Source organism: Melanerpes formicivorus, unplaced genomic scaffold, assembly GCF_026170545.1.
Source record: "Melanerpes formicivorus ecotype bairdi unplaced genomic scaffold, bMelFor1.0.p_v2 SCAF_171, whole genome shotgun sequence".
Lineage (NCBI taxonomy): Eukaryota > Metazoa > Chordata > Aves > Piciformes > Picidae > Melanerpes > Melanerpes formicivorus.
In genome coordinates this window covers 387,176-408,078 of record NW_027142523.1, presented here as the reverse complement: position 1 = coordinate 408,078, position 20,903 = coordinate 387,176, and the positions used below count along the sequence as shown (strand labels likewise).

The 20,903-nt window shown below is 58.4% G+C and overlaps 1 protein-coding gene across 2 annotated transcripts in view; it reads right to left on the bottom strand.

Moving 5' to 3' along the window:
* Positions 1 to 2,420, bottom strand: part of SGMS1 (sphingomyelin synthase 1) — a 103,545-nt gene extending 101,125 nt beyond the window's left edge. For both annotated transcript variants that reach the window (XR_010991236.1, XM_068169198.1), the window contains exon 1: positions 2,322 to 2,420. The gene's annotated coding sequence lies outside the window, so the exon portion shown is untranslated. The remainder of the gene's footprint in view (positions 1 to 2,321) is intronic.
* Between the last annotated feature and the right edge of the window lie 18,483 nt (positions 2,421 to 20,903).

Sequence of the window (20,903 nt, the reverse complement as noted above, 5' to 3'; positions counted from 1 at the left end):
AAAACCTTACTGAGGTTAAACATGAAGAAAAGATTCTTCCCCATGAGGGTGGTGAGGCACTGGAAGAGGCTGTGCAGAGTTGTGAAGGATCCATGCCTGGAACTGTTCAAAACCAGGTTTATTTAGAATAAAACTTTACTTAGAATAAACCAAACCAGGTTGGAAGAGACCTTCAAGATCATCGTGTCCAACCCATCAACCAATCCAACCCACCCAAACAGCTAACCCATGGCACCAAGCACCCCAGCAAGTCTCCTCCTGAACACCTCCAGGGATGGCGACTCCACCACCTCCCTGGGCAGCCCATTCCAATGGGCAATCACTCTCTCTGTGTAGAACTTCTTCCTAACATCCCACCTGAACCTCCCCTGGCACAGCCTGAGACTGTGTCCTCTTGTTCTGGTACTGGCTGCCTGGGAGAAGAGACCATCATCAGCCTGTCTACAACCTCCCTTCAGGTAGTTGTAGAGAGCAATAAGGTCACCCCTGAGTCTCCTCCTCTCCAGGCTGAGCAACCCCAGCTCCCTCAGCCTCTCCTCATAGGGCTTGTAGGTTGTATGGGGAGGCTGGAACTAGGTGGTCTTTAGGTTCCTTTCCAACCCAAACCACTCTAGGGTTCTATGCTTACTCCAATGCAACATCTCCCCAAACACACACACACAGAGCCAAGCCTCACCCCCTGAGGTCAAGAGCACAGCTTCCGCTGGCTCCAGCTGCCACGCTGTGGCTTTCCCCTTCACCAGCGGGCCAGGAAAGCCACCACACAGAGCTAAGCTGGCAGGACTGAGCCTGAAGGAAGCCCTCCAGCAGCTGCTGCCGCACCAGGATGCACCAACACTGTCAGCAGTCGACGAGGCACCGGGGGGTTCGGAGCCATCCCACCTGCAGCTCTGCTCACAGCCTGCCAGGGTCGGCGCCGCGGGCACAGCTCCTCTCCTCTTCAACAAGAGTGCTCTTCTCCCTCTCTGTACACCCTGCCTCCTGCCTTCACGGTGCCTGGGGGCTCACAGGCCTTCTTTAACGAGGATTTTGCACAAGAGAGAATAAATTAGAAGCCTCCATCAAAACAGGGCTTCCAGCAGGAGCAGAGCACGAAAACCACCAGAGCCCTGCCTCCTGCACCCAAAGAAACAGCCAGGCAAGGCGGCCCAACAACCAGCAAGCAGTTCCACAAGCCAACAGGAAGCACACCAGCCTGCCAGCAGCGGGGAGGCCTCTCCTCCTCACCCCTCCTTCTGCCTTCCAGGCTCTTCAGCCCTCAGCCCCTCGGGCTGCGCTCGCCCAGCAACACCCAGAGCCAGGGCAGCAGCGCAGCCCTCCAAGCCATGGGGAAGGCAGGGATCTGCTCCCTGTTTCCACGGCTGCTCTGGGGCAGGAGGCAGTCTGCCTCAGCACACCTGCAGGCTGAGGGGACTGGGGTCACCCCCCCTCGGCCTCCCTGAGCTACAGCCTCCGCTGCAGAGGGCACCAGACCCCCACTCCGATTAATACAGAGGAGGGCAACAGACCTGACCAGGGAGCCCCTCTAGCTCAGGGTCCCAGCGCCCGGCGGGGCCCAGGGCTGAGGGGCTGCGGGGGTCCCAGGGCTGAGGGGCTGCGGGGGTCCCAGCGCCCGGCAGGGCCCCAGGGCTGAGGGGGCTGCGGGGTCCCAGGGCTGAGGGGCTGCGGGGTCCTAGCGCCCGGCGGGGCCCAGGGCTGAGGGGCTGCGGGGGTCCCAGCGCCCGGCCGGGGCCCAGGGCTGAGGGGCTGCGGGGTCCCAGCGCCCGGCCGGGGCCCAGGGCTGAGGGGCTGCGGGGTCCCAGCGCCCGGCAGGGCCCAGGGCTGAGGGGCTGCGGGGTCCTAGCGCCCGGCGGGGCCCAGGGCTGAGGGGCTGCGGGGTCCCAGCGCCCGGCCGGGGCCCAGGGCTGCGGGGTCCGAGCTGAAGCCGGGGCCGTCGCTTAGCGGTGCCCCCGGGCCCGAGGCTCCCACCAGGTACTGCCCAGATGCAGAGCTCCCTGAGGCCTGCGGGGCTGCGGGGCGTGCAGCCCCCACAGCTGAGCGGAGCAGAGTCGCCCCTGGGGGCCTGGACACCCTCCGCGGCCCCCCCGGGGCTGCAAGGGCCACACCGGAGCCGAGCGGCCGGGACTCCCGAGCCGCAGCTCTGCGCCGGCCGCTGTACAACCCCACCCCGCAGGGCCCCGGCCCGGCTGTCACCCCCGCTCCGTCCCACCACCGCTGCCGCCGCCACCCCGGGCGCCCAGGCCGGCCCCCGGCGCCCGGCCCCTCGCTGAGGCGGCGACGCGGGTGGCAGCGCCCCTCGGCGCTCCCCGCGCGATGCTCACCGTGCGGTGCGGAGCGCCGCGGCGGGTCGGGCCGCCGGGCGGGCAGGAGGGCGTGCGGGCGGCTCCCGGAGCGGCGGCGGCGCTGGCCCCGGCCCCGTGTCCGTACGGCTGCGGGCGGGGCGGGCGGCGGCGCGCCTCACGTGACCGCCGTGTCACCCCGCGCCGCCATCTTGTGCGCGCCGGCCGAGGGCGGCGGAGCGCTGGGGGCTGGGGGCGCTGCGGAGGGCTGGGGGCGCTGCGGGGGGCTGGGGGCGCTGCGGGGCTCTGGGGGCGCTGCGGAGGGCTAGGGGCGCTGGGGGCGCTGCGGGCTGGGGGCACTGCGGAGCGCTGGGGGCGCCGCGGGGCTCTGGGGGCGCTGGGGCTGGGGGCGCTGCGGAGGGCTGGGGGCGCTGCGGACTGGGGGCGCTGGGGGCGCTGGGGCTGGGGGCGCTGCGGGGCTCTGGGGGCGCTGCGGAGGGCTGGGGGCGCTGTGGAGGGCTAGGGGCGCTGGGGGCGCCGCGGGCTGGGGGCGCTGCGGAGGGCTAGGGGCGCTGGGGGCGCTGCGGGCTGGGGGCGCTGTGGAGGGCTAGGGGCGCTGGGGGCGCTGCGGGCTGGGGGCGCTGCGGAGGGCTAGGGGCGCTGGGGGCGCTGCGGGCTGGGGGCGCTGGGGGCGCCGCGGGCTGGGGGCGCTGGGGGCTGGGGGCGCTGCGGGCTGGGGGCGCTGCGGGCTAGGGGCGCTGCGGGCTGGGGGCGCTGCTGCTTGCCCCGGCGCCGGCTGCCGGCCGCGGGCATCCCCACGGACTGCTCGGGGAAGGCCGGCGCCAGGCCGCTTGCTGCCAGGGAAAGCCTCAGTCGGGATGAGCTCCAACAGGGCCAAGGGCCAGGTCCTGCACTGGGCTCACAACAACCCCCTGGGGAGCTACAGCCTTGGGGCAGTGGGGCTGGGAAGCTGCTGGCAGAAAGGGACCTGGGGGTGCTGATCAACAGGAGGCAGCAGTGTGCCCAGCTGGCCAAGAAAGCCACTGGCATCCTGGCTGGGAGCAGCAATGCTGTGCCCAGCAGGAGCAGGCAGGGGACTGTCCCCCTGTGCCAGGCACTGCTGGGGCCACAGCTCCAGTGCTGTGCCCAGAGTTGGGCTCCTCAAGACAAGAGAGAGGTGGAGGTGCTGGAGCCAGGGCAGAGCAGGGCAAGGAAGCTGGGAAGGGCCTGCAGGAGAAATCTGATGAGGAGAGGCTGAAGGAGCTGGGGATGGTTAGTGTGCAGGAGAGGAGGCTGAGGGCAGAGCTCCCTGTTCTCTGCAGCTCCCTGAGAGGAGGCTGTGCAGAGGTGTTGGCCTTTTCTCCCAAGGAACAAGTGACAGGATGGAAGGAAATGGCCTCAAGTGGCAGCAAAGAGGGTTTAGGTTGGAGGAAGGAAATTCTTCCCTGGAAGGGTTCTCAAGCACTGGCACAGGCTGCCCAGGGAGGTGGTTGAATCCTCATCCCTTAAGGTGTTCTAAAGCTGCAAAGCTGTGGTGCTGAGGACCATGGCTTAGCCCCAGCCTTGGCAGAGGTAGAGAATGGTTGGTCTGGATGAGCTGGAAGGGCTTTACCAACCCAAATGATTCTGTGGTTCAGCACTGAAGCCACACTGCTGGAGTGGGGAACTGCTCCCTTCTGCAGGGACAGTGCAGGGCAGGGCTGGGGCAAGTGTGTCCTGCCCCGGGGGCTGCAGGAGCAGAGGCTGCAGTAGAGGAGCACACTCCCCTCCCCTGAGACTGTTCCTCACCATTTGGCTTCTGGTCACCTCCTTTGTGGTAACATCAGGAGCTCTGGAGATGCTGTCAAGAAAATGCCAGTTAGAATTAATCTACAGTCATGGAATTGTCAGGGCTGGCAGGGACCCCAAGGCTCAGCCAGCCCCAACCCCCTGCCATGGGCAGGGACACCTCACACCACAGCAGGTTGCTCACAGCCACCTCCAGCCTGGCTGCAAACACCTCCAGGCAGGAGGCTTCCACCACCTCCCTGGGCAGCCTGGGCCAGTGAGTTAAAATGAAAGCACAGCCCAGATTCTCTGGGTAAATATCCTCTGGATGTCATCTTCTCCAGCCAGAAAGGGCTAAAGTTGTGTTTCAAACCTTGCACTCCATAAACGCCCCTCCCCCCCCAACAAAAAAACCCAACCCAAACCCAAAACCCCACAACTATTGGCTTTTTTCCCCCCTTTCCTCTCTGGAAAGGTCAGGAGGATTTTGTGGTGCCCACAAAGCCACATCCAGCCTGGCTTTACCTGGGTGTGTTCTCCCCAAGTGTGGGAAGAGCTGCAAGGTCTTGCTGGCATTCCTTATCTCTCCAAGGTGGTGGTTGCTCACCAGCAGGCGGTGGAGATAGCAGAGCCACGGCACAGGCAGCAACCCTCCCTGCTAGGCAGGAGGAGGAAAGGACCTGGGCAGGACTGGCTGTGCCAGTGTGTGACGAGGCAGGTTGTGCTGGTTTGAGCACGTCAAGGTGTAGAAACCTAACCCAAAAGCCTTAGGACACTTACTCTCTGGGGCTGCTGAGGCTGGAGAGGAGAAGGCTGAGAGGGATCTGCTCAATGTCTCTCAAGAGCTGAGGGCTGGGGGGCAGGAAGGAAGGGCCAGGGCCAGGCTCTGCTCACTGTGCCCTGGCATAGGCCAAGGGGCAAGGGATGGAAAGTGCAGGCCAGGAGGTTGCAGCTCAGCAGGAGGAGGAACTTCTTGCCTGGGAGGCTGCCAGAGGCCTGGAGCAGGCTGCCCAGAGAGGTTGTGGAGTCTCCTGCTCTGGAGCCTTTGCAGCCCTGTCTGGATGTGTTCCTGTGGGACCTGTGCTGGATTCTCTGCTCCTGCTCTGGCAGGGGCTTGGGCTGGAAGCTCTCCAGAGGTCTCTTCTGACCTCCAGCATCCTGTGATCAAGGAGTGGCTGCAGACAGTCCCCAGGCAAAGTGCAAATGACACTTGGATGAAGAGTGACTTCTGCAGAGGGACAGGTGGGACACAGTGGTGCCCTGTGAAGGGTCCTTGCAGCACAGTTTGGCTGTTCCAAGGGAGGATTCTCTGATGCAACACAAGTTCAGAGCCAGCATGGCAGCCAGGCTCAGATCCACCCTCCCCTGCCACTCTGCTGGACATCTCCTGGAAGCCCCCATGGCAGTGAGTGAGGAATGAGATGCTCTATTGGGGCACCCAAGTTTTTGGCAGTGCTAAGCCAAGTCATGCAGGCAGGGGAGGATGAACAGGAACAGAGTCCTGCAAGAGCTGAGCCACAACTCCTTGACCTTTTCCTGCAGAGCAAGAAGGCAGCCTGCAAACCCTCTGAGCTCACAAGTGTTCAGAGAAGCCAAACTCCACCATGTATCACCTGTGCAGCCTGCAAAGTACTTGCTTCCCCTGCCTCCTTCCAGGCAGGCCCTTTCCCCACCCTTCTCTCTTGTTGCCATCACTGTTTTTCATTCAGTCTGTATCAGGGAGACCTTAGAGCAGCCTTGGAGTACCTGAAAGGAGCCTATGAGAAAGCCAGGAAGAGACTTTTGACGAGGGCTGGGAGAGGCAGGACTGAATGCATTGAAGTTTAAGGAGAGCAGGTTGAGGCTGGAGATGAGGAAGAGATTGCTGAGAGTGAGGCTGGGGAGAGCCTGGCACAGGCTGCCCAGGGAGGCTGTGGCTGCCTCCTGCCTGGAGGTGTTGCAGGCCAGGCTGGATGGGGCCTGGAGCAGCCTGGGCTGGTGGGAGGGGTCCCTGCCTAGGGCAGGGGCTTGGCACTGGATGAGCTTTGAATTTCCTTCCAACCCAACCCATTCTGTGAGTCTATGCATCATTTCTGAGTCTGTGGCTGAAGACAACCTCAGCACCCATGCCTTCAGTTCTCTCATCCCTGAGGAGGGGTTTAGTTTGGTTTTAGTCTTTCCCAAACTGACTAGGCTTAAAATCCAGTTGTTTCAAGGCTGGCTTACATCATCATGGTTGCATCAGGAAAGGGTCAGGAGTGAGGAACTGACCCAGTTTGCCCCTCCCTGCCTCACTGCTTCTTGGAAGACAAAAAGGCTGATGGTTGAGATCGTCAAAGCAGAGCAGAGCAGATTGAGATTGGATGTGAGGAACAAGTTCTGCCCCAGGAGGCTGCTGGAGCACTGCAGCAGGCTGCCCAGGGAGGTGGTTGAGGCTCCCTGCCTGGAGCTACTGCAGGGGAGGCTGGAGAGGGCTCTGGGCAGCCTGCTCCAGTGGAGGATGTCCCTGCTGAGTGCAGGGGGCTGGGCTGGATGGGCTCTGGAGCTCCCTTCCAACCCAGACCATGCTACGAGTCTAAGCTGGAGGGCACCTGCTGGCAGCAGTACCAAGCTTCACCATTGCTGCCATTGGGGCAGTGGAACCTGTGAGGTCTTGCCAGCTCCCACTGCCCTTGGTCCTTCTGTCTGCATTCCTTGTGTGATGCTTTCAAGCCAGAGCTGTTCCTCACAGGGGTTCGTGCTGCTCTGTTTCCTCCCTGGCTGTGACTGCTGCCCTCTCACCCTGCTAATGCCCTAACAGGATTAAGGTTGCTGGCCCTTCCCCCGGGGCAGTCCTGGCATCAGTTCCCCCTGCCCGACCTTGTTCCCATCGTGTGGACGTTTTCCAGCAAATAATGGGAACCTGACGGCTGTGCAAATCGATTCCCAGGTGGCCTGACCTCCCCGTTGGGAATGACAAAGGGTCCTGGCCCGAGGCTCAGAAGCAGCTGTCCCCAGGCAGGGCTTAATCCTGCTGAGCCACTTGTGTGCTGAAAGCAGCCTCTGCTGAGGGGCTGCAGCCAGACCCAGGGGCTGAGGGGGGGGGAGACGCTGAGATGGTTGTGTGGCACGGGGTAACATCATCTCAGGGGGCTCCTCCTGCTGTGGAAGCAAGAGGGGATGCCCCGGGCCCTGCTGGTGTTTCAGTTATGGGGTCATAGAATCCTCTTGCTTGGGAAAGCCCTTTCAGAACCTCCACTCCAACCAGTCTCTAGCTCTGCCCAGGCTGAGGCTAAGCCTTGGCCCTCAGCACCACAGCTCTGTGACTCTGAAACACCTCCAGGGGTGGGGATTCAAACACCTCCCTGGGCAGCCTGGGCCAGGGGCTGAGAGCCCTTCCAGGGAAGGAGTTTCTTCAGATCTCCAACCTAACCCTCCTTAGTGCCAGGGCACTCAGCACCAGGATTAAAATGATGAATCAAAGCTGATGCCCACATGGACAGTAAAATGCTAATATATCACAGTTATTAATAATCATTAGGTCCATAATTAGTGAATTAATGCCATCTGCGTCTGAAGGGGTCCAGTGCACTTACTGTTACACTAACCATTTATTAATGAGCCAATACTAAACTAACTGAAATAACATTTCAGTCATCTCATGTCCTGCTGAGAGCCAGGGCAGAGCTGCCTCTGCTCAGGGCTGTGACTCCCAGCCCAGGCTCTGCTCCCTCAGGCACTCTCTGCAGCTCAGGGCAGCTTGGCACAGCCAGGGGCTGCTGCTCTGTCCCTGCTGCCTTCCATCCCCATCCCTGTGCCCCTGAATCCAGCTCCAAAACCCAGCTCCTGAATCTGGTTCCCATCTGCTGCTGAGTCCAGGCTGGGCCTTGCCCAGCAGCAGTGGTGCCAGTGGTGCCCTCAGTGCCCTCAGGCCTTGGTTCCATGTTGCTTTGTGTCTCTGTGTCTCTGTCCCCTGGCATTGTTCTTCTCTCCAGCCCAGCTGGGGGAGTTTCTCTCCCCTCCATCAGTGTCTCTCCCTTCTGCCCTTTCTCTCCACGGGGAGCTCTGGCACTGCTCTGGTGGCCGGCCTTTGGCAGCTTTGTCACTTCAGCATGCCCACCATGGGGCCATCTTTCAGTGCAGCTGTGCCCATTGCCCCATCACTTGCCATCATCTGACATCATTCCCTCCCTGATGCTGCCTATGACATCCCAGCAGCTGCAGTGCCCCTTATGCAGTGGTTATTTCCCCCATGACACCATTTAACATGAATCAGGATCACCCCACCACTGACCAGGACATTGCCACAACCTCAGAGAGAGGAGCAGCAGTAGTCCTTGGGGCTCCAAATCTGTCCAGTGCATCACCAGCAGTGCTTTGCCCCTGTCCCCTGCTTAGCAGTGTGAAGGACCACAGAAGGGAAACCAATGCAGTGTGGGTGGAGACAACCTAAATGCACCTTGCATCCAGGAAACCACAGAGCAGGGCACTGGACCGCAGCACCAGTGGTGCAAGTGACCAAAGGCTCCACTTCCAGCCCAGTCAGCTCCAGCTGGGGGCAGGTCACAACTGGTGTGCCCCAAGGCTCGGCACTGGGGCCACTTCTCTTGACCACATTTGTCAGTGGCCTGCAGGAGGGGACTGAGGCACCCTCAGAGAGTGTGCTGCTGACAACTGGGTGGCAGTGTTGGGCTGCTGCAGGGCAGGGAGGCTCTGCAGGGGGACCTGGCCAGGCTGCAGCCATGGGATGAGGCCAATGGGATGAGGCTCAACAAGGCCAAGTGCTGAGTGCTGCACCTGGGTCACAACAACCCCAGGAAGGCTCCAGGCTGGGGGCAGAGGGGCTGGAAAGTGCCCAGCAGGAAAGGCCCTGGGGTTGCTGGATGGCAGCAGCTGGAGAGGAGGCAGCAGTGCCCAGGGGGGCAAGAAGGGCAGCAGCAGCCTGGCCTGGAGCAGCAATGGTGTGGGCAGCAGGAGCAGGGCAGGGATTGTGCCCTGGGCTGGGCACTGGGGAGGCCACAGCTTGAGTGCTGCCTTCAGCTCTGGGCCCTCCCTGGCAGCAGGAGCTGGAGGGCTGGAGCAGGGCCAGAGAAGGGCAAGAGAGCTGGGGAAGGGTGTGGAGAAGAGGGCTGGGGAGGAGCAGCTGAGGGAGCTGGGGGGGTTGAGTGTGGAGCAGAGGAGGCTGAGGGAGAGCTCCTTGCTCTCTGCAGCTCCTGAGAGGAGGCTGCAGCCAGCTGGGGGCTGGGCTCTGCTCCCTAGGAGCAAGTGAGAGGATGAGAGCTTCGAGCTGTAACCAGCAGCACGGGGAGGGGATTCTGCCCTTCTGCAGAGCCAGCAGCAGCAAGGTGTAGTTCAGCAGGGCAGTCTCACAGCTGTGTCTGTGCAGCCCCCAGCCCCTCAGCCCCCAGCTTTCAGAAGAGGAGAAGATTGCTTTGCAGCTGCTCCCGGGATTCGCAGAGCACATTTCCTCTCCCTCAGCTCCTAAAGCCGTGGGGGAAGAGGAGGAAGTGGCTTTGCAGCATGAGTTTGCAGCATGGCAGAGGCTGGGCAGAGGCAGATTCCTCCAGGCAAAGCAGTGTAAGTGACACTGAAGAAGAGAAATGGGGACTGGGGACTTCAGAGGTGCTGAAGCAGTAAGTCCCTGCTCGATCCTGCCGTGGCCATCCAGCAGTGCCCTGCATCCATCTGCTGGCAGAAGTTCCCAGCCAGCCCACAGCTCTACACACTCCAGCAGGCCCTGGAGATGGTCACCTGCAACCTAAGGTCCATTGATGGGTTCAGCTCTGCTGTCACAGGCTGGATCCCCACGCTGGGGTGGGGATCTCTGGCCCAAGCCCACTCCCAGCAGGGCCAAAGCCTCCACTGCATTAGTCCAGCAGGGCCTGTGTCCCAGTGAGTTGGGACATCCCTAGGGACAGGCCTCACTCACACGAGGAAAGGAGGTTCCTGTGGGGCTGGCTGCTGCTCCCCCTGTTGCACCTTGTGCCCCTCAGAGCTGAGCTGGCCCCAGTGTCTACAGGACCCCCTGGGCAGGGGGAGATCCAGCTGAGCAAGCCCAGCTTCCCCAGCCTCTCCTCCTGTGCCACCAGTGCCAAGGTGTCCCCAGGCTCACTCTGCTTTGGAGCTCCAAACAGTGCCAGGACCCTGATGTGGCCTCCCCAGTGCAGAGCAGCAGATCCATGCTCCCTCCCTGACCTGCTGGCCACCCCATGGCAAGCTGAGAAGCAGGATGATGCCTCCAGATCTCCAAATCCTCTTCCCTGGAAAGCCACAAGGACATGTCTGGAGTGAAGCTGTGCACTGCTACAGGGCTGTGCGCCTGCTCTAGGCCACCAGACTCTGCACACTGTCACCTCCATGGTGTCCAAGGGGCAGCAGCAGAATCACAGGATCACAGGATTCCAGCTTGGAAGGGACCTGCAGGCTCCTCTGCTCCCAGCTCTCCAGGTGCTAGGGGAGGGGAGAGGTCAGAGACAGCAAAAAGGAGAGGGGTGTCTCACAACTCCAGGCTCCAGTGCCACACAGGGATCTCTGACCCAGGGTTCCAAGGTGGTTGGTGCCAGGCTGCCCTGCCTCACTTTGCCCCTTCTGTAGTCTCCGGTGCCTTGGGTGCAATTTGCTGGGCATGTGCCTTTGGCAGGCTGCTGAAACGGGTCTGGGGGCAGGCTGTGCCAGCCCTACCTCATCCCCAGCTGGCAAAAGCAGCACAGTGAAGGCTCTGCCCTTTAGGTCACAGCTGTGATAGGTCCCCCGGGTGAGGATGACTCAGTCTACTCAGCTCTGGGGAGACCCCACCCGGAGTACTGCCTCCAGTTCTGGAGCCCCTGGGACAAGAGGCATCTGGAGGTGCTGGAAGGTGTCCAGAGCAGGGCCAGGAGGAGGAGCAGAGGGCTGGAGCACCTCTCCTGTGAGGACAGACTGAAGGAGTTGGGGCTGTTCAGTCTGCAGAAGAGAAGGCTCCCAGGTGACCTCATTGTGGCCTTCCAGGATCTGAAGGGGGCTCCAGGAAGGCTGGGGAGGGACTGCTCAGGATCTCAGGTAGTGATAGGACTAGGGGGAATGGAATGAAGCTGGAGGTGGGGAGATCCAGGCTGGAGGGGAGGAGGAAGTTCTTCCCCATGAGAGTGGTGAAGCCCTGGAATGGGTTGTCCAGGGAGGTGGTTGGGGCCCTGTCCCTGGAGGTGTTTAAGCCCAGGCTAGCTGACGCTCTGGCCAGGCTGATCTAGTGTGGGGTGTCCCTGCTCATGGCAGGGGGGTTGGAACTGGATGATCCTTGTGGTCCCTTCCAACCCTGACTGATACTGTGATACTATGATAGTGCTGGGAGTTTTGCCTGCAACAGCCTCAGGATGCAGGGATGCTGCCCTCGGGGTGGGAGGTGAGGGAGGGAGGAGAGAAGCTGACACCAAAGGTCTCATTTTGATGCCAGATTTTGGTAACTTGGAGATTTACAACTGAAATCCAAGAGGAGCTGACTTGAACAGGACAGGGAAGCTATGGAATGCTGTCAAGAGTCAGGGCTGGGTGTCTCATTCCAGAGAGGGAAAGAGCCTCAGTTCTTGTGAATATCCCTGTGTCAGAGGCACAAAGGAGGCCAAGATAGCAACAGCCCTCGGGGCTATTTGTTACACAAATGAAGTGGGTGGATCAGAAGGAGAGAGAAAGAAAATAGAGAGGGAGAAGAGGGAGAGAGAAGAGGAAAGGAATTATATTCCCACACCCCTCACCCCCCAAGACAGTTTGGGTCTGTGGAGGAAGGCTGCTGCAGCTCTGGCTGTGGAGGAGAGGTCATCCTTGCTGGCTATGCTGTCGTCTGAGCAGCCTCTTCAGCTCCATGAGTTGCAGCAGGCAGAACTTAGGACACAGAGAGAGGATTCCTCTTGGTCTGCTTCTTCCAGGCTCCCTGGGGCTGTCTCTGTCATTTTTCTCTGCTGGTGTTCCCCTGTTTTCCTTCAGAGCAGCATTGCCCCAGGGCTTTTCCTTCTCCTGAGCCAGTAGCTGCTCAGGTCTTTCATCCAGTTTTGAGCTGTGTCCATTCCAGAGAGTGTGGATAGCAGAGGCCTCTGCCCATTATTTGCAGGGCAGCTGCAGCCTGGGGAGCAATCTTCATGCACCTTCCAGAGAGTTGTTATCCAGTGGCCTCTGCCCAACACACATCAGCTGTTGCCTGGGCAAGCAGCAAAGATGATTTCATCTTTGTTGAGTCACATCAGGAGAGCCAGGATTTAGTCTCTCACACTGGGCTGGCCACCAAAACAGAGCCAGAAGCTCTCCATGGACACCTGTGTGACCATCTCTAGGTGAATGCCTTGGCAGAGGCTTGGGCTGGGTCATCTCCAGAGGTCCCTTCCAACCCTCACCATGCTGGGATTGTGTGAAAGCTAAAATCTCTCTCCCCAGAGTGGAAGAAGCCACTGGTTGGGTAAGGGTTTAGCATGTTGAGAGCCCCCAGCCCTGATCCCAGTTGGAGATAACTTCTTTACTGTGAAGGTTCTGGGACACTGGAGCAGGCTGCCCAGAGAGCTTGTGGAGTCTCTTTCTCTGGAGACTTTCAAGACCCACCTGGATGTGTTCCTGTGTGACTGTCTCTAGGTGAACCTGCCTTGGCAGGGGGTTGGACTGGATGGTCTCCAGAGGTCCCTTCCAACCCTGTGATTCTGTGAGAAGACACTGTCCTGCATCCCTCAGAGCTCAGCCTTGCACACCAAGCATTCCACATGTCCTTTGACACCCACTTGAACACCCAAGAGTGCCAGCTCAGGGCTAGAAATGGCATCAAGCTGAGCCCTAAGACATGGGACATGGCCTGGTGGCTGTGATGGAGGCAGGACTGTGATGGAAAGGTGGTGAGAAGAATTGCTGTTGGATAGGTAGCTGAATGCAGATGTGATTTGGATGGCAGGCACAGGATGTCTCCAGATGGGAATCTCCAGGCCTGTCAGAGGGAAGCTCAGGGGCTTTCATCAGTCAGGCTCCATTAGCATGAAGAGTTCATTGCAACAAAGCAAAAGATGCTGATTAAAGAACTTTCTTTCTCCACCCAAGACTGCTGCCTACTGTATGCAAAGCCACCAGTGGCCAAATCCTGCCCTCCCAGTTGCTGAAGCCCTGGGCCAAGGAGGGAGGAGGTGGCTTGCCCTGGGCTGTCTGTCCTGATCTTGACCTGGCAGCAGGAGGAACGCAGGCCTGGTCCTTGCTCAGCTTCCTGCTCCTGCCAGTGGAGCCTAGTGACATGCAAGCTAAAGTCTGGAGCGCTTCCAACCCCCCCTGGGCACTGTGCTGCTGGGCAAGCTGCTGTGGGTGCCCTGCAGGAGCAGGGCTTGGGCTGGGGGATCCCAAGAGGTCCCTCCCAGCCCCCTCCACGCTGGGTTCCCTGTTGACAGTGACTTTAATTCCAGCTCTTGCATATGTAGATGATTTCTTCTTTCCCCAGCAGCCTGGGTTGCCAAGAAACCTTCTGATGCATGCGATGGTTTGGGACCACTTAGCGGCACCCAAAAGCAGGCTGCTGGGACACGGAGCTTGGCACAGCAGGGCTGCTGATTCGCAGGCTGCTGGGACACAGAGCTTGGCACAGCAGGGCTGCTGATTCGCAGGCTGCTGGGACACAGAGCTTGGCACAGCAGGGCTGCTGATTCGCTCGGCGGCCCTGCCCGGAGCTCAGCCCATCCTGAGCCTGCAGGCTGGCCCTCGGGGGCTTGCTTTCAGCACGGTGAGCAGCCCCAGGCAATGGAGGGCAATGAAGAGAAGGAGGCAGGCAGCCGGCTCCTAGGCTTTTGTCTGAAAGTCCGTGACTTCCGCGGCAGCAAAGGGAAAGCTTTTGTCTGCCTGCCCCTCGACATCAGGTTGTGCCAGGAGCCGCTTGAGCTGGGGTAAAGGCCAAGGGAGCAGTGAAGAGGATTTGCCATTCATGAAGGTAGATTCCTTGCCTCTTCTCTATGCAGGCTTGAAAGGCGCAGCACGGAGCGCCGGGGGCGAGGGGCTGCTGAGAGGAAGGGCAGAGGAATGCTGCTGCCCGCAGCTCCTGTGCAGGAGTGAGTTTGGAGGCTTGTGCCGCGAGTGAAGAGCTGTGACACTCACCTCCCTTTCTTTATGAGTGTCTGAAGGATCGACTCGAAGTCAGTTGGTGTAGAAAGTGCTTGGAGTGTTGCATCCCTCTGCAGGGTTACAGAAGCACACTGAAGCCCAGCATGGAGGGGTTGGAAGAGACCTATCCCCACAGCCCCTCCGGAACAGTCCCTCCCCAGCTCTCCTGGAGCCCCTTCACAGAATGGGGTGGGATGGAAGGGACCTTAAAGATATCCAGCTCCAACCCCCTGCCATGGGCAGGGACCCCTCCCCCCAGCCCAGGCTGCTCCAGGCCTCATCCAGCCTGGCCTGCAACCCCTCCAGGCAGGAGGCAGCCACAGCCTCCCTGGGCAGCCTGTGCCAGGCTCTCCCCACCCTCACTCTCAAGAATTCCTTCCTCCTCTCCACTCTCAATCTCTCCTCTCCCAGCTCAAAGCCATTGTCCCTGGGCCTGGCACTCCCAGCCCTTCTCCAAAGTCCCTCCCCAGCTCTCCTGGAGCCCTTCAGCTCCTGCAAGGCTGCTCTGAGGTCTGCCTGGAGCCTTCTCTTCTCCAGGCTGCACAGCCCCAGCTCTCCCAGCCTGGCCCCACAGGGGAGGTTCTGCAGCCTCTGAACCAGCACCAGAACAAGAGGACACAGTCTCAAGCTGTGCCAGGGGAGGTTCAGGCTGGATGTTAGGAAGAAATTCTTCCCAGCCAGAGAGATTGGCCCTTGGGATGTGCTGCCCAGGGAGGTGGTGGAGTCACCATCACTGGAGGTGTTTAAGAAGAGCCTGGATGTGGCCCTGGGTGCCATGGTTGAGATGATCAGATGGTGCTGGGGGGTAGGTTGGACTCAATGATCTCAAAGGTCTGTTCCAACTTGGTTAATTCTATCCTATCCTATCCTATCCTATCCTATCCTATCCTATCCTATCCTATCCTATCCTATCCTACCTTATCCTATCCTATCCCTATCCTATCCCTATCCTATCCCATCCTATCCCTATTCTATTCTATTCTATTCTATTCTATTCTATTCTATTCTATTCTATTCTATTCTATTCTATTCTATTCTATTCTATTCTATTCTATTCTATTCTATTCTATCATCTCTGTGGCCTCCTCTGGAGCCTCTCCAGCAGCTCCAGGCCCTTTGTGTGCTGGGGCCCCCAGCACTGGAGGCAGTGCTGCAGGTGGGGCCTCAGGAGGGCACAGACTCTTGTGATCCTTGGCAGAATGAAATGGGAGTGGGAGAGGCTTTCCTCATGGCAGCCTGGGTGATCACCACTTTTTAAAAGAGCATGCAATGGAAAATGGAAGAAACATGAAAGCAGCCTCAGAAGGTGAATTTACTGCCTTGGGATTGGGAGGGGTGTGCTGGACAACATTTTATTTCCTGACTCTATTTAAAGGGTGGCTTGGCCATGAAGAAAATCTGTCTGGGATGACTCTGTTAATTTTAGAAAGCTGCTGACCAGCCCTGGCTCTGCACCTACTCAGCAGCTTGGCAGCCTGCCCCTGCTTCCCATTCTTCACCCTAACTGATTCCAGGAGATGTGGCTTTAATGCTGCCTGCTCCAGCTGGGTTTGTTCCATGCTGGCTCCTGATGCTGAGTTTGTGTGAAGCCATTGAGAGAGCCCTGGACAGGCTGCAGAGCTGGGCCCATGACACCCTCATGAAGGTCAACAAGGGCAAGGTCCTGCAGCTGGCTCAGGGCAATCCCCAGCACAGATCCAGGCTGGGGGAGGAGAGGCTGAGAGCAGCCTGCAGGAGAAGGCCTTGGGGGTGTCAGCTGGTGACAGAGTCCCCAGGAGCCAGCAGTGGTCCCTGGCAGCCCAGAGCCAGCTGAGTGCTGAGCTGCAGCCAGAGCAGGGAGAGCAGCAGCACAGGGAGGGGATTCTGCCCCTCTGCTCTGCTCAGAGCCCACCTGCAGCACCAGCTTTGTTGCCCTTCTCTGGACACACTCCAGCCTCTTAAATGTCATTCTTGGAGTGAGGGGCTCAAAACTAAACCTGGTTGAAGTCTTTCCCCAAGCTCCCCAGAGCTGCTTTTCCATCTGCCTACTTTGTTTAATTGGCCTGTAATGAGGGTGGGGGCTCTGCCTGCTTGCTGATGGGAAAGGCCATTGAGGACACAGGGACAGCACCAAACACTTCATACAAGTCCATGTATAGAATCATAGAATCACAGAATCAACCAAGTTGGACAGGACCTCAGAGATCATCAGCTCCAACCTATGACCTAAACCCAGCACCTCCTGACAGCTAACCCATGGCTCCAAGTGCCACATCCAATCCCCTCTTGAACACCTCCAGGGATGGGGACTCCACCACCTCCCTGGGCAGCACATCCCCAGGGCCAATCTCTCTTGCTGGGAAGAACTTTCTCCTCACCTCCAGCCTAAACCTCCCCTGGCACAGCTTGAGACTGTGTCCTCTTGTTCTGGTGCTGGGTGCCTGGGAGAAGAGACCAACCCCCTCCTGGCTACAACCTCCCTGCAGGGGGTTGCAGAGAGCAGAGAGGTCTCCCCTGTAGATGTAGATGCCATCAGTTGCTCTTCCCTTACCCACTGCTGCTCTGCCTCCCTCCATCATAAAGATGACAACTTGGCTTCTCTGTAGATGCTTTCTCCAGAGTCTTGGGGCATGACCTGGAGTTGTTCTCCAGAGAAGTGAATGCTGTGTTTGAGGACAAGCCCAGAGGCTGTTGGTAGCTACCCAAGTGCTAACTAACTTGGCCTGCTGGAGTCTGTCACCTCTGTGAGCTGTCTCAGCAATGCTGTTGACTTGCCTCCTCTGCCTAGGCACCAGCCATCCGACTCAGCTGCTCTTTTGCTCTGAAGGTGACAAATGCCCTGCACAGAAGTTGTGCAAGGAGCCCATTTTGGTGGGCAACTGTTCCAGTAAAGGAACAGATTCAGCAGACAGCAGCACCTCAACAGCTCCTGAGACCACAGGCCACTAAAGCCTCAGTGGGCTCAGGCACCACCAAATATCAGACAAAAGCTTGCTTTCAATATTCCCAGAAACATACTAAGGAGGAGTTAATAATTCAGGTGGACTCCTCACAGAACAGCAGGAGAAGGACACAGAGCTGCTGGAGGGGGTCCAGAGGAGGCCACAAAGATGCTCCAAGGGCTGGAGCAGCTCTGAGCACAGGCTGAGGGAGCTGGGAATGTTCAGCCTGGAGAAGAGAAGGCTCCAGGGGGACCTCAGAGCTGCTGCCAGGACCTGAAGGGATCCTGCAGGAAGGCTGCAGAGAGACTTTGCCTGAGGGGGTCTGAGACAGGCTGAGGAGGAATGGTTTGGAGCTGAGGCAGAGCAGAGTTAGAGTGAAGCTGGGGAAGAAGCTCTTCAGTACAAGGGTGGTGAGACTCTGGCACAGGCTGTCCAGGGAGGCTGTGGCTGCCTCCTGCCTGGGGGTGTTTAAGGCTAGGTTGGATGAAGTCTTGGGCAGCAGAGTCCTACTGAGAGGTGTCCCTGCCCTTGGCAGGGTGGTTGAAGTAGATGAGCTCCGAGGTCCCTTCCAGCCTGAGCCATCCTGTGACTCTGAAACTGGGGAAGAGTCTGGAGTCTGGGTTGTGGGGACAGCTGAGGGAGCGGGGGTTGATGAGCCTGAGGAAAATGAGGCTGAGGGGAGACCTCATTGTCCACAACTCCCTGAAAGGAGGTAAGAGTGAGGTGGGGGTTGGTCTCTTCTCCCAAGGAACAAGTGATGGGACAAGAGGAAATGGCCTCAAGTTGCATCAGGGGAGGTTTAGGTTGGACATGAGGAACAATTTCTTAGCTGAAAGGGTTTGCAAGCCCTGGACAACACTGTCCAGGGCAGCAGTGGGCTCAGCATCCCTGGAGGGATTTAGAGGTCATGAAGATGGCCACACTAAGCCCTGTCCCAGCTAATTAACCCCTGCAATCAGCAGGGTGTGTTTATTTGCTGAGGGTACCCCAACTAAACCATTTTCCCTGTGTCTCTGCTAACAGGGCTGAGGTGGTGCCCAGGGAGGTGGTGGAGTCACCATCTCTGGAGGTGTTTAGGAGGAGACTAGATGGGGTGCTTGGTGCCATGGTTGAGTTGTTCAGATGGTGTTGGGTGATAGGTTGGACTCAATGATCTTGAAGGTCTTTTCCAACCTGGTTAATTCTATTCTATTCTATTCTATTCTATTCTATTCTATTCTATTCTATTCTATTCTATTCTATTCTATTCTATTCTATTCTATTCTATTCTAAGATGTGGTGCTGAGGGGCAAGGTTTAGCAGGGAGCTGGCAGTGCTGGCTTAAGGGTTGGACTCCATGATCTTAGAGGTGTTGGTGAGCTGGCAGTGCTGGCTTAAGGGTTGGACTCCATGATCTTCAAGGTGATGGTGAGCTGGCAGTGCTGGCTTAAGGGTTGGACTCCATGATCTTAGAGGTGATGGTGAGCTGGCAGTGCTGGCTTAAGGGTTGGACTCCAAGATGTTAAAGTTCTCTTCCAACCAAAAAGATTTCACAGTTCTATTATTGTTAAAAATCTTGATACACAGAACAAATGCTGTGAAAGGCCTCAGGAGCCCAGAATATGATGGGATGGGATGCTGTGGTGTGATGTGGTGCGGTGTGGCAGGGGCAAGCGAGGGGTCATGGTGGGCGGTAGCTGTCTTCACCTGGCAATTCAGAGCAGGGGATTCCCTCCCTGGAAGGGAAACAGCAACACACATCCATTTTATTCAGAGGAAATGTATCCTTCAAGTTGATATATTTAAACTTGAAGACTCAACATCTGCCTGAGTGCACACTGCTGGGACATGCCGTGGTGTTTTCCTGCTGAAAGCAGTTACAGATGTGGCAGCCAGCCCAGCCCCCTGCACCCAGCAGGGACATCCTCCACTGGAGCAGGCTGCCCAGAGCCCTCTCCAGCCTCCCCTGCAATAGCTCCAGGCAGGGAGCCTCAACCACCTCCCTGGGCAGCCTGCTGCAGTGTTCCAGCAGCCTCCTGGGGCAGAACTTGTTCCTCACATCCAATCTCAATCTGCTCTGCTCTGCTTTGCAGCCCTTGCCCCTGCTCCTGTCCCTGCAGGCCTTTGGGAGCAGTCTCTCTGCAGCCTTCTTGTAGCCTCTTCAGGTCCTGGCAGGCTGCTCTGAGGTCTCTCTGGAGCCTTCTCTTCTCCAGCCTGCACAGCCCCAGCTCCCTCAGCTCCCTTCACAGCAGAGGTTCTCCAGCCCTCTTCTCTCCACCCGCTCCAGCAGCTCCAGGCCCCACAGCTGAGGGCCCCACAGCTGGCCCCAGCCCTGCAGGTGAGGTCTCCCCAGAGCAGAGCAGAGGGGCAGGATCCTCTCTCCAGCTCTGGCCACACTGCTTTGGCTGCAGCCCAGGCTGCCCTTGGCCTCCTGTGCTGCCAGTGCCCATTGCTGGCTCCTGCCCTGCTCCTCCCCCCCAGCACCCCCAAGGCCTTCTCTGCAGGGCTGCTCTCAGTCTCATCCCCCCCAGCCTGGATTGATTCTGAGGGGTGCCCAGAGCTAGGTGCAGGACCTTGCCCTTGGCCTTGCTGCACCTCCTGAGGTTCTCCTCAGCCACCTCTGCAGCCTGGAAGGCTTGGAAGAAGATCACAGGGCTGATCTCAGGATGTACAACCCAGGTGTGAAAGGAACATCCCTATAATTGATGTTGAGGTGCACAATAATGGTCCCAGCACAGCCCCTGGCTGTTGCTTTGCCAGGACTGGCATTTTAGAGGTCATGCAAGCAGGCTTGGAGCTTGACTTTGCAACACAGGAAAGTGAGATCACAGAATCCTGGAATGGTTTGGCTTGGAAGGGCCCTCAAGGATCATCCACTTCCTATCCCCCTGCCATGGGCAGGGACACCTCACACTAGATCTCAGCACTGTGTTTGGTACTTCCCTGCATCCAGCTTGCTCTGCCAGCAGAGGGAAAGTAGCAATGCTGTGCAGGGCTCAGTCACACAGGCCACCAACAGTGGCAGAAGCAGTACAGTGTCCTCCAGGCTGCACACAGCTGGAAGGGAAGCTCCAGCAGAACCACTGAGCGTATTGCCCCTCAAGTGGCATTCATTTGTGGCCAGCTGCCATGCCTGCTGGTAGGGGTGAAGAGATGACAAGCCCAGCTCCTTGTAAGGTTCCCATTATGCTTGGTCAGAGCAACCTTCCACCAGCACAGGGGATTGAGCCAAAGCCTTCAGCAAGTTTGCACGCTGGGCTCTTTCCCATCCCACCAGAGAACGAGGCAAGGAGCCCTGCACAGCGTCGCTGGGAGACAGCTGAGTCACTCCACTCCAGCTGGAGAGCACAGAGCTGTACACTTCAAACCACTTATTTACTCCTAAACTTTTCTTTCCCTTTTCTCTTTCAGCTTTAAAGGCTTTGCCTACCTTAACTGTTGGAACCTTAGCAGGGAACTCTTTGTTTTGGTGGATGGTGAGGTGGGAGCCAGAGGAGAGGGAGACCTTTTCCAACAGAATGTCACTGAATACATCACAGAAGTCCATTTATTCAGGCAGAACACTCAACTGTATAAGCAGCACCTTGACTGCCTAGGCAGGGGGGAAAGTACCTGAGCTTCCTGTGTATAAAGCAGAGGTCTTCCCAGGAGATGCTGTGGGCACAAGCTAAACCTCTTCTCCTCGGACTTGAGGTGGTTTTATTAACCTCAAACAGTGCTGATCCTGCAGGTAACAACATTTCCTGCCAGCTGAGGAGAGTTTAGTAGCAAGGATGCTCTTGAAAGCAAGTACCAGCCTGCCAGGACCTGAAGGGGGCTGCAAGAGGGCTGCAGAGGAACTGTTCCCAAAGGCCTGCAGGGACAGGAGCAGGGGCAATAGTTTGGAATGAGAGAAGAAGGGATTTAGGTTGGA